A 10,977-nucleotide genomic window follows, 5' to 3' on the forward strand; every position below is an offset into this window, starting at 1 on the left:
TGTAGCTTAATGTATAGTCCATTAACATTTCTGCCAGAATCTTCTGGGTTCTGAATTAGGTCCATGTGCCTCTGGGACCATAGCTGTGCCAAAGAGCCACTCATGGGGGGCAACTTGTGGTCTCTGCAGGGCAAGAAGACTCCATAATATTCTTAGAATAATCAGTAAAACTGTGGAGCTCACTATGCAAACATGAGTGATCTATTTATTCAGACTCTGAATTAAATTCCAAAGATGGAATAGTCAAATTAAGAATATTTTAAGAACCAAAAATAATTGCACATGTATGCACACATATATGCCAATTAACAAAAAATTTGAATTCCCACTTAAATTCAAATGCAGGATGCAAAGAGATACTGTTTCTGATACAATTTCCACAAGAAAAATAAGATCCTAATGTAAATCAACAGTGACTTTCCCATATTGTCTTAGGAGAACATTCTGATTACATAGTACAAACAACGACCAGTGATAGCCTAATGGAATCAGAAAATCTACATTAAAACTCTCAGTGGAAGAGCTAGTATACTCCTTTGTCCAATTAACAGTAGTTTCTAAAAAGAAAAGAGCTAATAAAGTAAAAGAAGGTGTAACAACCTACTGTTCCACCTATGTAGTATCATGTTACTGTCACCCTGTTATGAAGAATTATTTGCTGATGTTTGGAATTTAGCAATATTTATTTATGTTTCCCGAAAGATTACATATTTTCTACAACATTAATAAAAATGTCAAGATATTATAATAATAGTCAGACACCATAGTCCTGGTTCAGTCACTAAACTGAAATATCAAACAAGACAGAGATCTTTATCCTGATTCACTATATAATGTTTTCATAACCCTAAAATAACCTTAGATAATTACTTCCCTATCTGTAAAACTACAAATATTGACCTGATCAACTTGATATTTGACCTTGACATCTGTAAAAGAATGTTAAATTTGAATCTTGTCAAAACACTGACAGTTCTTTTTTAAAAATACCCAGAATACTAAATGATGTTTTATGTACGGGCACATTTAATTCAATTTTCAATATTGTAGAAATGGTCAAGTATGATGTTGGTGTTTGAGGAGAAAGAAACCCTTCAATTTCTATAATGAAGTTAGATTCCAAACTCCTAAGGATGGTTCTTTTTGAAAATTCTTTCCAGTTATAAAGTTCATAAAGGTTTTCTTAATAACTCATTGGATCTGATCATTTGTAGTATCTGTGTCAACGTTAGTGAACCAGATGATTATCAGTGGCAGCATTCCAGAACTGAAATCTGAAACCAAATTGTAGCTTTCTGAGGAAAAGTGGAAGAGATAGGAATTAATCATATATATGCATATGTGTGGATTGGAGCGATAGCACAGTGGGTAAGGTGTTTGCCTTGCACAAAGCCAACATGGCTGACCCATGTTCAATTCCTCCATTCCTCTTGGAGAGCCCGGCAAGCTACTGAGAGTATCGTGCCCACATGGCAAAGCCTGGCAAGCTCCCCGTAGCATATTCAATATGCCAAAAACAGTAACAACAAGTCTCACAATTTGTTGTGATACATTACTGGTGCCCGCTCAATCAAATCGATGAACAACGAGAGGACAGTGCTACAGTGCTATGCATGTGTGTGTGTGTGTGTGTGTGTGTGTGTGTGTGTGTTTGCGTGTATCTTGTTGTGATCCCTAAATCACGCATTCAATTATTTGGAGAGTTGTTACAAAAGCAGATTCGTGAGACATACATAAAATGTAATGAACCAGATTCTCCATCAGGGAAAAAACTTAGAAACCGCAATTTTAACAATCAACTCAGGTGATTATTACAGGAATTTTATAAATCACCTCAACTGTTATTGTTGAACCTGGGCTAATATCCTAGGGTATAAATCTTTAAAGGACTTCTAGCATTTGAAATGAACTATACTCTCTCATAAAGAATAATCTCATAAAACAGCCAAAAACATCAACAAGGACCCAAAATTTCTATTGAGAAAATACCTTTGCAACCCTCTTTTCACTGCAGCACTGTCCACAATAGGAAAAACCTGGAAACAGCACAAATGTCCAAGAATCAATTATTGGATAAAGAAACTATGGAAACTATGGTAAATAGTTATATACTATGTTCTGGTGTGCAGTGGAATAATGTCAACTTTAAGAGAATATACTATGTGGATGGATTTGGAGAGTATCATACTGAGTAAAGTTAGGAGTAATGGTCTCTTTCATATGCAAGATATAAAGAAACAGTAGGGGAATAACAAATGCCCAAAGAGAACAGAACCTGAGAACTGGTCTTCAGTACTAAGTTTACAATAAGGAGAGGGAGACACCAGGACAATGGTAAAAGGAAGTGGACACCCCAGTGGAGGGTGTAGTGCAAGTATGAAATGTGTATGAAACGGCAATTAACAGTTTTGCAAACTACAACACATTTGAGTTAGAAGAAACTTTTTTTTTTTTTGGCTTTTTGGGTCATACCCAGAGATGCACAGGAGTTACTCCTGGCTCATGCACTCAGGAATTACTTCTGGCAGGGTGCTTGGGGGACCATATGGGATGCTGGAAATCAAACCCTGGTCAGCTTTGTGCAAGGCAAATGCCCTACCCGCTGTGCTATTGCTCCAGTCCCCAGAAGAAACTTTTAGCATCATACATTTTCTTTTCTTCTTCACAAAACAAAGCTTACCTGTTACATCACTGTCACTGTCATCCTGTTGTTTATCGAGCAGACACCCGTAACTCTCTATTCGTCCCAGCCCTGAGATTATAGCAGCCTCTTCTTACTTGTCCTTCCTAATCTTGCTGTATTGGAGGCTTTTTCAGGGTTAGTGGAATGGGGCCCATTATTGTTACTGTTTTTGACATATCAAATACGCCACAGGGAGTTTGCCAGGCTCTGCCATCTGGGTGGGATACCCTCGGTAGCTTGCCAGGCTCTCTGAGGGGGACAGAGGCCACATGCTCCAGGAAATACTGCCACATTTTACATATTAAAGATAATTTTCTTTTTTACATTTCTTTATTGAATCACCATGAATTATAAAGTCACAAAATTGTTCATGATTGAGTTTCAGACACACAATGCTTCAACATCAGTTCCTTCACCAGTGTCCACTCCTCTCAGCCAGTGTTCCTGTTTCCCGCTCACCTCCTCAGCTTTCCTTTATGGCAGCCATTATATAGCTCCTTTCAGCACTACATTCTCCAGACTGAGCACTTTTCTCCACCAATGTCATACTGTCCCCTTTCCTGATCTTTTTTAGCACCTACCACCACCATACACCCTGAGAGTGGCAAGCTTCTTACTGGAAACCAGCTCTCATGTTCTTTGTTTCTATTGCCTTTGGGCATTTGTTATTCCCCTACTATGTTTTTTTTTTAAATATTTCTTCTTTTTTATTGAATCACCGTGAGATACAGTTACAAAGCTTTCATGTTTGAGTTTTGGTCATACAATAATCAATCACTCATCCCTTCACGGGTGCACATTTTCTACCACTAAATTCCCCAGTATCCCCACCCCCATTCCAACCCTTCCCGTGCCTGTGTGGCAGACAATTTCCACAATACTCTCTCTCTACTATGATTACATTCAATATTTCAACACCAGTCCCACCACCACTCAAACCTGCAGAAAAGGCAATGCTAGACTATTTGTTTTGTATTTCTTGTTATGGATAGCATATAATGTCACATGGCCACGAGAGTGGCAGCATGCTCTAGCAATTCTAAAATTTTAATAATTAGCGTCTGGAGAGATCCCTGCAGCTATCTGCTTGGTTCCAAGATTCGTGTGTGTGTGTCTCTGGATCATGGCTCCGTAGGAGCTTAATAAGTAGTGGGGGGCAGTTTGTGGACATCATCTCAGAGTCCCATTGGGGTGGGGAGAGAATGACTGGCTTCTCTCCTGTCCCATAAGGCCTGGAATTTGCCACTTCTGTTCCCACATACCTGGAATTTTTGTTGGATTCTGGAAGATGGTGGCCACCGGGATTCCTAGGGAGCAGGTGGAGGGACAGCACCTGCTCCCATCTGGAGTGGCCCAGTGAAACTGGCCTATTGCAAAGTACAGAGGCATAACTGCAGTGAGCTGCTCAGTTCTGAGATTCGTGTGTGTGTCCTATTATGTTTCTTTATATAGTCAATTTAAGGGAGATCATTCTGTATTCCCACCGCCCGGACTAACTTTATTCAACATGATAATGTCCATATCCATGATATAGCAGCAAATTGCATGACTTCATCTTTCTTTACAGCAAAGCAGTATTCTATTGTGTAGACATGCAATAGTTTCCTTATTCAGTCATCTGTTCTTGGACTCTTGGGTTGCTTCCAGACTTGGGCTACTGTGAATAGTGATGCAATGAACATTAGAGTGCAGGTGTCTCTTCTGCACTGTGATTTTGGGCCCTTTGGGTCACCTTTCTCCCCTACATCCATGCCAATACTTACCAAATATATTTTCAAATGCTTTTGCCCATTTAGCTCAGGACTGGAACTGAAAGTAACTGCCTTCTAAAAGCTTCATAAAATAGATATTTAGAAATGGGGAAATTGGGTCATTTATAATTTCTGCTTGGGCTGGAGCGATAGCACAGCGGTAGGGTGTTGGCCTTACAAGCGGCCAATATGGCCGACCCGAGTTCGATTCCTCCGCCCCTCTAGGAGAGCCCGGCAAGCTACTGAGAGTATTCGATATGCCAGACACAGTAACAACAAAGTCTCCAATGGAGACGTTACTGGACCCGCTCGAGCAAATCAACGATCAACGGGAGGGCCTTTACCTTTACCTTTTATAATTTCTGCTTAACTACAAATTAAGCAAAATTAAGATGCAATCTCAAATGTGGAAAATTACTCTAAAATGATTCCTTTTTGGTATCTGAACTAATCATACCACTGAATTCCAACTCAAGTAACCACAATGCGGCAGAGCCACTCCCGAATACAGCATTTGTCAAAAGTAAAAGACTATACAAGTATTAGATGGAAGACTAGGATAAATTCTATCTGTAGCACTGTCTGTAGCACTGTATTCCCATTGTTCATTGATTTGCTCGAGTGGGCACCAGTAATGTCTCCATTCTGAGACTTCTTTTTACTGTTTTTGGCATATCGAATATGCCACCAGTAGCTTCCCAGGCTCTGCTGTGCGGGTGGGATACTCTCAGTAGCTTGCCAGGCTCTTCGAGAGGGATGGAGGAATCAAACCCAGATCGGCCGCATGCAAGGCAAATGCCCTACCTGCTGTGTTAGTGCTCCAAAAGAATTCTGTGACATCATAGATGTTGATTTTATTTTAATGAAAACAATCCCAAATGCTTTTATATACCCTTTCACTGTCACTGTCACTGTCATCCAGTTAATCATCAATTACTTGAGCAGGTACCAGTAGTGTCTCCATTTGTCCCAGCCCAGAGATTTTAGCATCATAAACTTTATGCTCTCTCTTCGCAGATGCAGCACGCCGCTGGATGTCCCTGGGTTTGATGGTGACATGCTTAGCAGGGAATGCACAGAGGCTGGTGTCCTCGAAGAGCCCCATCAGGTAGGCCTCACATGCCTCCTGCAGTGCCATGACAGCTGAGCTCTGGGAGCGCAGGTCAGTCTTGAAGTCCTGCGTAATCTCGCACACCAGCCGCTGGAACAACAGCTGGTGGATCTCATGTCGGGCCGATAGCAGTGCAGCTTCTTCATGCCACCCATGGCTGGCATGCTCTTGCAGACCACCTTGGTGGCCAGCTGCTTGTGGGGTACCCTCCTGCCCATTGACTTGCATGCCGTCTGTGTAGTACGAGCCCTCGTTCTTCCCAACTCAGCTGGAGACTCCTTCAGGGGTAGGGAAATGAGACCTATCTTAGCTACTGTTGTTGGCATATTTGGTACATCACAGGTGGCTTGCCAGGCTCTCTGGCAGGGGCGGGAGAGGGGAGATGAGGAGATCTCTAATCGTCCCTGCAGGTGTTCCCTTATATACCCTTAGTCAGACTATTTTACTAGAATTTTACCTTTTTCTTCATATGGGCCAAGGCAGGAGAGTAGTAAGGGTATGATTTGGTACAACTGTACTTGTAGTTATACGCTCTAAATAACTGGACTTCAATTAAAGAAGGATGTCTTTGCATTTGACAGAGATCTTTCATGGCTATCTTGTCACATTTGTCTAGTATTTCTCAAAACTTATACTTCCTTTGGGAGATTAATTACACAGAGAGTCATCAAATAAATTGGAGCAACAGTGAGCTATACATAGTTTATTTCTTTCACAACTTCCAATTACTAGGTTAATATGCAATGAGAATATACAGAAATAAAGCTAGTACCCTGTATCACACAAGCTCATGTAACTGTAAGCTCCTTTCTTTTCATAGTGTATCTCATGAGAATCATTTTTAACTCCCACTCATACACCACAGAGACTCGAACAAGTGCTCGGATATATTCTACTAAGAGACTCTCCTGACTATGTAAGGTGCCTGCCAGTATTATCTCACTCAATCCTTTTGTCTGCCTTTATTTTCCCCCAGTTATCAAAACCTGATTTCAAAAAATGGTATTTATCTATTGTATTTATATCTATAAGGCCATAAACTTGAGAAAAGCAAAGGTTGTGTCCTCTGAAACAATGCATATATTGAATGAATTGACTAAACATTTTACGTGATGTTTAACTTTGATTAACTGATAACTATAAATACTAAATTTAAAACCAAATTAACAAACCAATAGGAGAGGAAGTATTGAAGGCTACTATAAAAAAACTTAAAAAATGGTGGACTTAATGCTAAAATACTGTATTCCTGAATCCCAATTATGAAAAACTTTGTTAGTCACAGTGCCTTAATAATTTTTTTAGAAAGAAACAAAAGAAAGAAAAGAAAAGGAATCTATTTCGTGTTAAAAAAAATTCAAGGGGGGCCAGTCGGACAGGGACAAGATGGTGGTGCGAGTGATGCGAGGGATCCTGAAAAGGGCCACGCCCAGCTGCCAGTGCCCACTGGTGGGTCTGCCGTGGGCGCTCGGGAGCAGGTGCTGGCCGTGAGCCGCAACTACCTCTCCCAGCCTCATCTCACGTACAAGACAGTTTCTGGAGTCAATGGTCCACTAGTGATCATAGATCATGTTAAGTTTTCCAGGTATGCTGAGATTGTACACTTGACATTACCAGGTGGCATGAAGAGAAGTGGGCAAGTTCTCGAAGTGAATGGTTCCAAAGCAGTTGTTCAGGTATTTGAAGGAACTTCAGGTATAGATGCAAAGAAAACATCCTGTGAATTTACTGGGGATAGTCTTCGAACACCAGTGTATGAAGATTTGCTTGGTCGGGTATTCAATGTGTTGGAGTACACAGAGCTTAGGTTTATCAGGTTGCACCCATCACAGTGCTCCCGAGTCACTCCCATTACTTTGTCAGTCTGTAACCACTTCTATGCTCTCTTCCCCAAGCAATTTGTAAGGTCTCATCCTGCTTAGACACTGAAGCTGTACTGTAAGTTAATACTGCCTTTCTCCTCTCCTTATGTCTTTTGAGCAGTTTACTTTAATGCAATGTCCTTTTGTATAGATACAGGAAGACAATTAATTAATATGCTCGGTAACTTAGGAATTGATTGGCTTTGAATATTATTCACTCCTGGGCATCTGCCTTCTCAACTTAAGCCTCAGTTGCCCTCACTTCCTAGCACCCCAAGGGCAGGGTCCCGACGTAGGACTGAATGGAACCAGGGCAAGCCGGTGAGTTATGTGCTACCCTGGCATCGCAATGGGCCAGGCCAAGGTGCCACGATTCTTAACTATAAGTTAAGAGGTTGATCATAGGCAAATGATGCCATGATCCAAAAGTAACGACGAGACTAGGGCCCTGCTGCTAGGAATAGGAAAGATATCTGGCCTGAGCACTGCAGTCTGAGATCGAGATGGCCCTAGGAGAGCAATTCTATAAGCTCAAAGTATTTCTTACTGTGTCCATACAAAATGATTAATATTATGTATGCTTATATGTTGGTTGGACAAGGAGAGGAGAAACACGTCCTAGAAGCAGTTTTCCTGTGTGTCCTGACTAGCTTGGATGAGACTGCTTTCTCCCCTTCAAATTGCCTTCAGTAAATGATTTCAGTATATTGAGGTAGTTTCTCTTATCTCACAGGAACCTAGCTGGCCTTAGGTATACAGATCCCAGGTGCTAAGCCAGGCCTGGTCTTTGGGATGTAGATGCCTGGCTCCAGGCTGGCTGATTTTGGAGATGTAGATTCCAAGCTCTAGCAGACTGGTCTTTGTTGTGCTAATCTAAGTGCTTGTAGCTTGTAAAAAGGTGAGGCTAGGATTACTGGCCTGTGGATGTAAAGAAACAATGTATGTTTGCCGCCTCAATGTTCTTTCTGTAACTCCTTTTGATGACATCACTATATTGTGCCCTTTAGAGGTACTATGATCTATTTAAGGGAGATTTCAGGGCTCTCTGGGGGACACGTGCATCAGAGAACCTGGGAAGATGGGGCTGAGGATAGAAGTTGAGAGAACAAAGGCGCACATGCTTGAGGATTCCTGAGGCCTCCATGACATACATCTCTTCCATGTAATAAATGGCTGCTAAGACCAACCAGCTTGGCCCTCATTTCCTTCCTTCGACTGACCATCGCCATCGACCTCCCTGGAGTGGGGAAACGGCCTGACCGCCGGCCCCTTTTATTTTTTGTGTTTACACACAATGGATCAGGAAAACCCATTGACAGGGGTCCTATTGTACTGGTGGAGGATTTTCTTTACATCATGGGCTAGCCAATCATTCCTCAGTGTCGAATCTACCCCGAGAAGATGATTCAGATGGGCATCTCAGCCATCGATGGCATGAACAGCATTGCTCGGGGACAGAAGATTCCCATCTTCTCTGCTGGCTTGCCACAGCAAGCAACACAGATTGCAGCTCAGATCTGTTGTCAGGCTGGTTTGGTAAAGAAATCCAAAGATGTAGTGGACTACAGTGAGGAGAATTTTGCAATTGTGTTTGCTGCTATGGGTGTAAACATGGAAATTGCCCGGTTTTTCAAATCCAACTTTGACGAAAATGGATCAATGGACAATGTTTGCCTCTTTTTTGAACCTGGCCAATGATCCAACTATCGAGTGAATTATCACTCCTCGATTGGCTCTAACCACAGCGAATTTCTGGCTTATCAATGTGAGAAACATGTACTGGTCATACTAACGGACATGAGTTCTTATGCAGAAGCACTTCGAGAGGTTTCAGCAGCCCGGGAAGAGGTTCCTGGCCAACGAGGCTTCCCAGGGTACATGTATACAGATTTACCCACAATCTATGAGCGTGCTGGTCGAATGGAAGGAAGAAATAGTTCTATTACCCAAATCTCCATTCTCACCATGTCCAATGATGATATCACACACCCCATCCAGGACTTGATTGGATATATCACAGAGGGGCAGATCTATGTGGACCGCCAGCTGCACAACAGACAGATATACCCACCTATTAATGTGCTCCCCTGGTTATCACGGTTAATGAAGTCTGCTATCAGAGAAGGCATGACCAGAAAGGATCATGCTGATGTATCTAACCAGCTGTATGCCTGCTATGCGATTGGTAAAGATGTACAGGCCATGGAAGCTGTAGTTGGAGAAGAAGCTCTTATCTCAGATGATCTTCTTTACTTGGAATTTCTGCAGAAGTTTGAGAGGAACTTCGTTGCTCAGGGTCCATATGAAAATCACACCATCTATGAGACTTTGGACATTGGCTGGCAGCTGCTCCAAATCTTCCCCAAAGAAATGCTGAAGAGAATCCCTCAGAGCACCCTGAGCGAATTTTACCCTCAAGACTCTACAAAACATTAGCTGCTACTTCATGGCCGATTCTTGTGAAATACTGGTTCTGTTTTCTTTATTCCTTTTGCATTCCCATCTCCATCTTTGTGTTGAAGTTTACTGTGTTGCCCTGTAATTAAAAACAGAATAGGTAAAAAAAAAAAAATCAAGGGACCTTGACATCCCAACCGAGACAACCTTTATACTAGCCAATAGAGGACTTTGGAAAACCAGTTCTAACCAGTTACTAGAACATGCACAGGGAAGAAATCCCTTTTTCTATTTCACTTTTGTCTACATTAAGCCTACATTAATCCCCAAACACATCAAGCTGCATAAGCAAATCCTATGATATATATCAAGTACAAGCCGGTAGTCCATATACACATGCACATTAACACCACCTCAATAATATTACTCATACACAATATTTTATGTCTATTTATTTCTATCCCTAATTAAATTCACTCCATAAGAGCCCTGTCCCTAGAGCCTGGCACACAACAATTTTTCAAGAACACCTGCACCTATATCTCAGGTGTGTCTTATTTCCTTAATAAATATTTCTGCTTTTACCTGCACTGTCTTGTGGTTGAATTTTTTCTCCAACAAAGATAAATAATCATTTTTTGAAGATTATTTTTCAGAATGAGGCCATGCCCACATCTCCTTCTGGAGCGGGAAGTGTTAAATTCTATCACACTCTTATATTGGAAGCATCCTTGAGATGCAATGGGACAAGGCTTAGCTCTCAGGCAGAGCTGATCAAACAAATATAGGGAATGACTGTCTTCAGAGACTGGCATGGAAATGACCTACAATCAGCAAGAACTCGCCCTGGTCTTCCCTTATTTTCTTTGGGGTTCAGTAGTGAGCAGGAACTCATCCAGGACCTCTTTTGTCTCCGTAGGCTCCGTGAATCTATTCTTCAGTTATCGTCATTGTCCAACAGCAAACATAACCCAACACTTCATTTACGATTTGTGTATGGGCAGATCTGAAATACACTGTTGTGCCATGTTAGTTGAATTCTCACATTTTCTCAAAGAAACTTTTGCGATTCATTCTATTCTGACATGCTGACTGAAATATTTGTGTCTTAAATCCTGGTGCTATGCCATTTAGAAAATGTGACAATAGGATATTTCTGCATTCGGTAACAGA

At 41.6% G+C, this 10,977-nt stretch overlaps 2 pseudogenes; one reads left to right on the forward strand and one right to left on the reverse strand.

Moving 5' to 3' along the window:
* Positions 1-1,934: 1,934 nt before the first annotated feature.
* On the reverse strand, positions 1,935-6,137 carry LOC130017029 (histone H3.3C-like; annotated as a pseudogene).
* Positions 6,138-6,931: 794 nt separating this feature from the next.
* Positions 6,932-9,979, forward strand: LOC130017005 (V-type proton ATPase subunit B, brain isoform-like; annotated as a pseudogene).
* The last annotated feature ends 998 nt before the right edge of the window (positions 9,980-10,977 follow it).

Source organism: Sorex fumeus, unplaced genomic scaffold, assembly GCF_029834395.1.
Source record: "Sorex fumeus unplaced genomic scaffold, SorFum_2.1 ptg000171l, whole genome shotgun sequence".
NCBI classification, from domain to species: Eukaryota; Metazoa; Chordata; class Mammalia; order Eulipotyphla; family Soricidae; genus Sorex; species Sorex fumeus.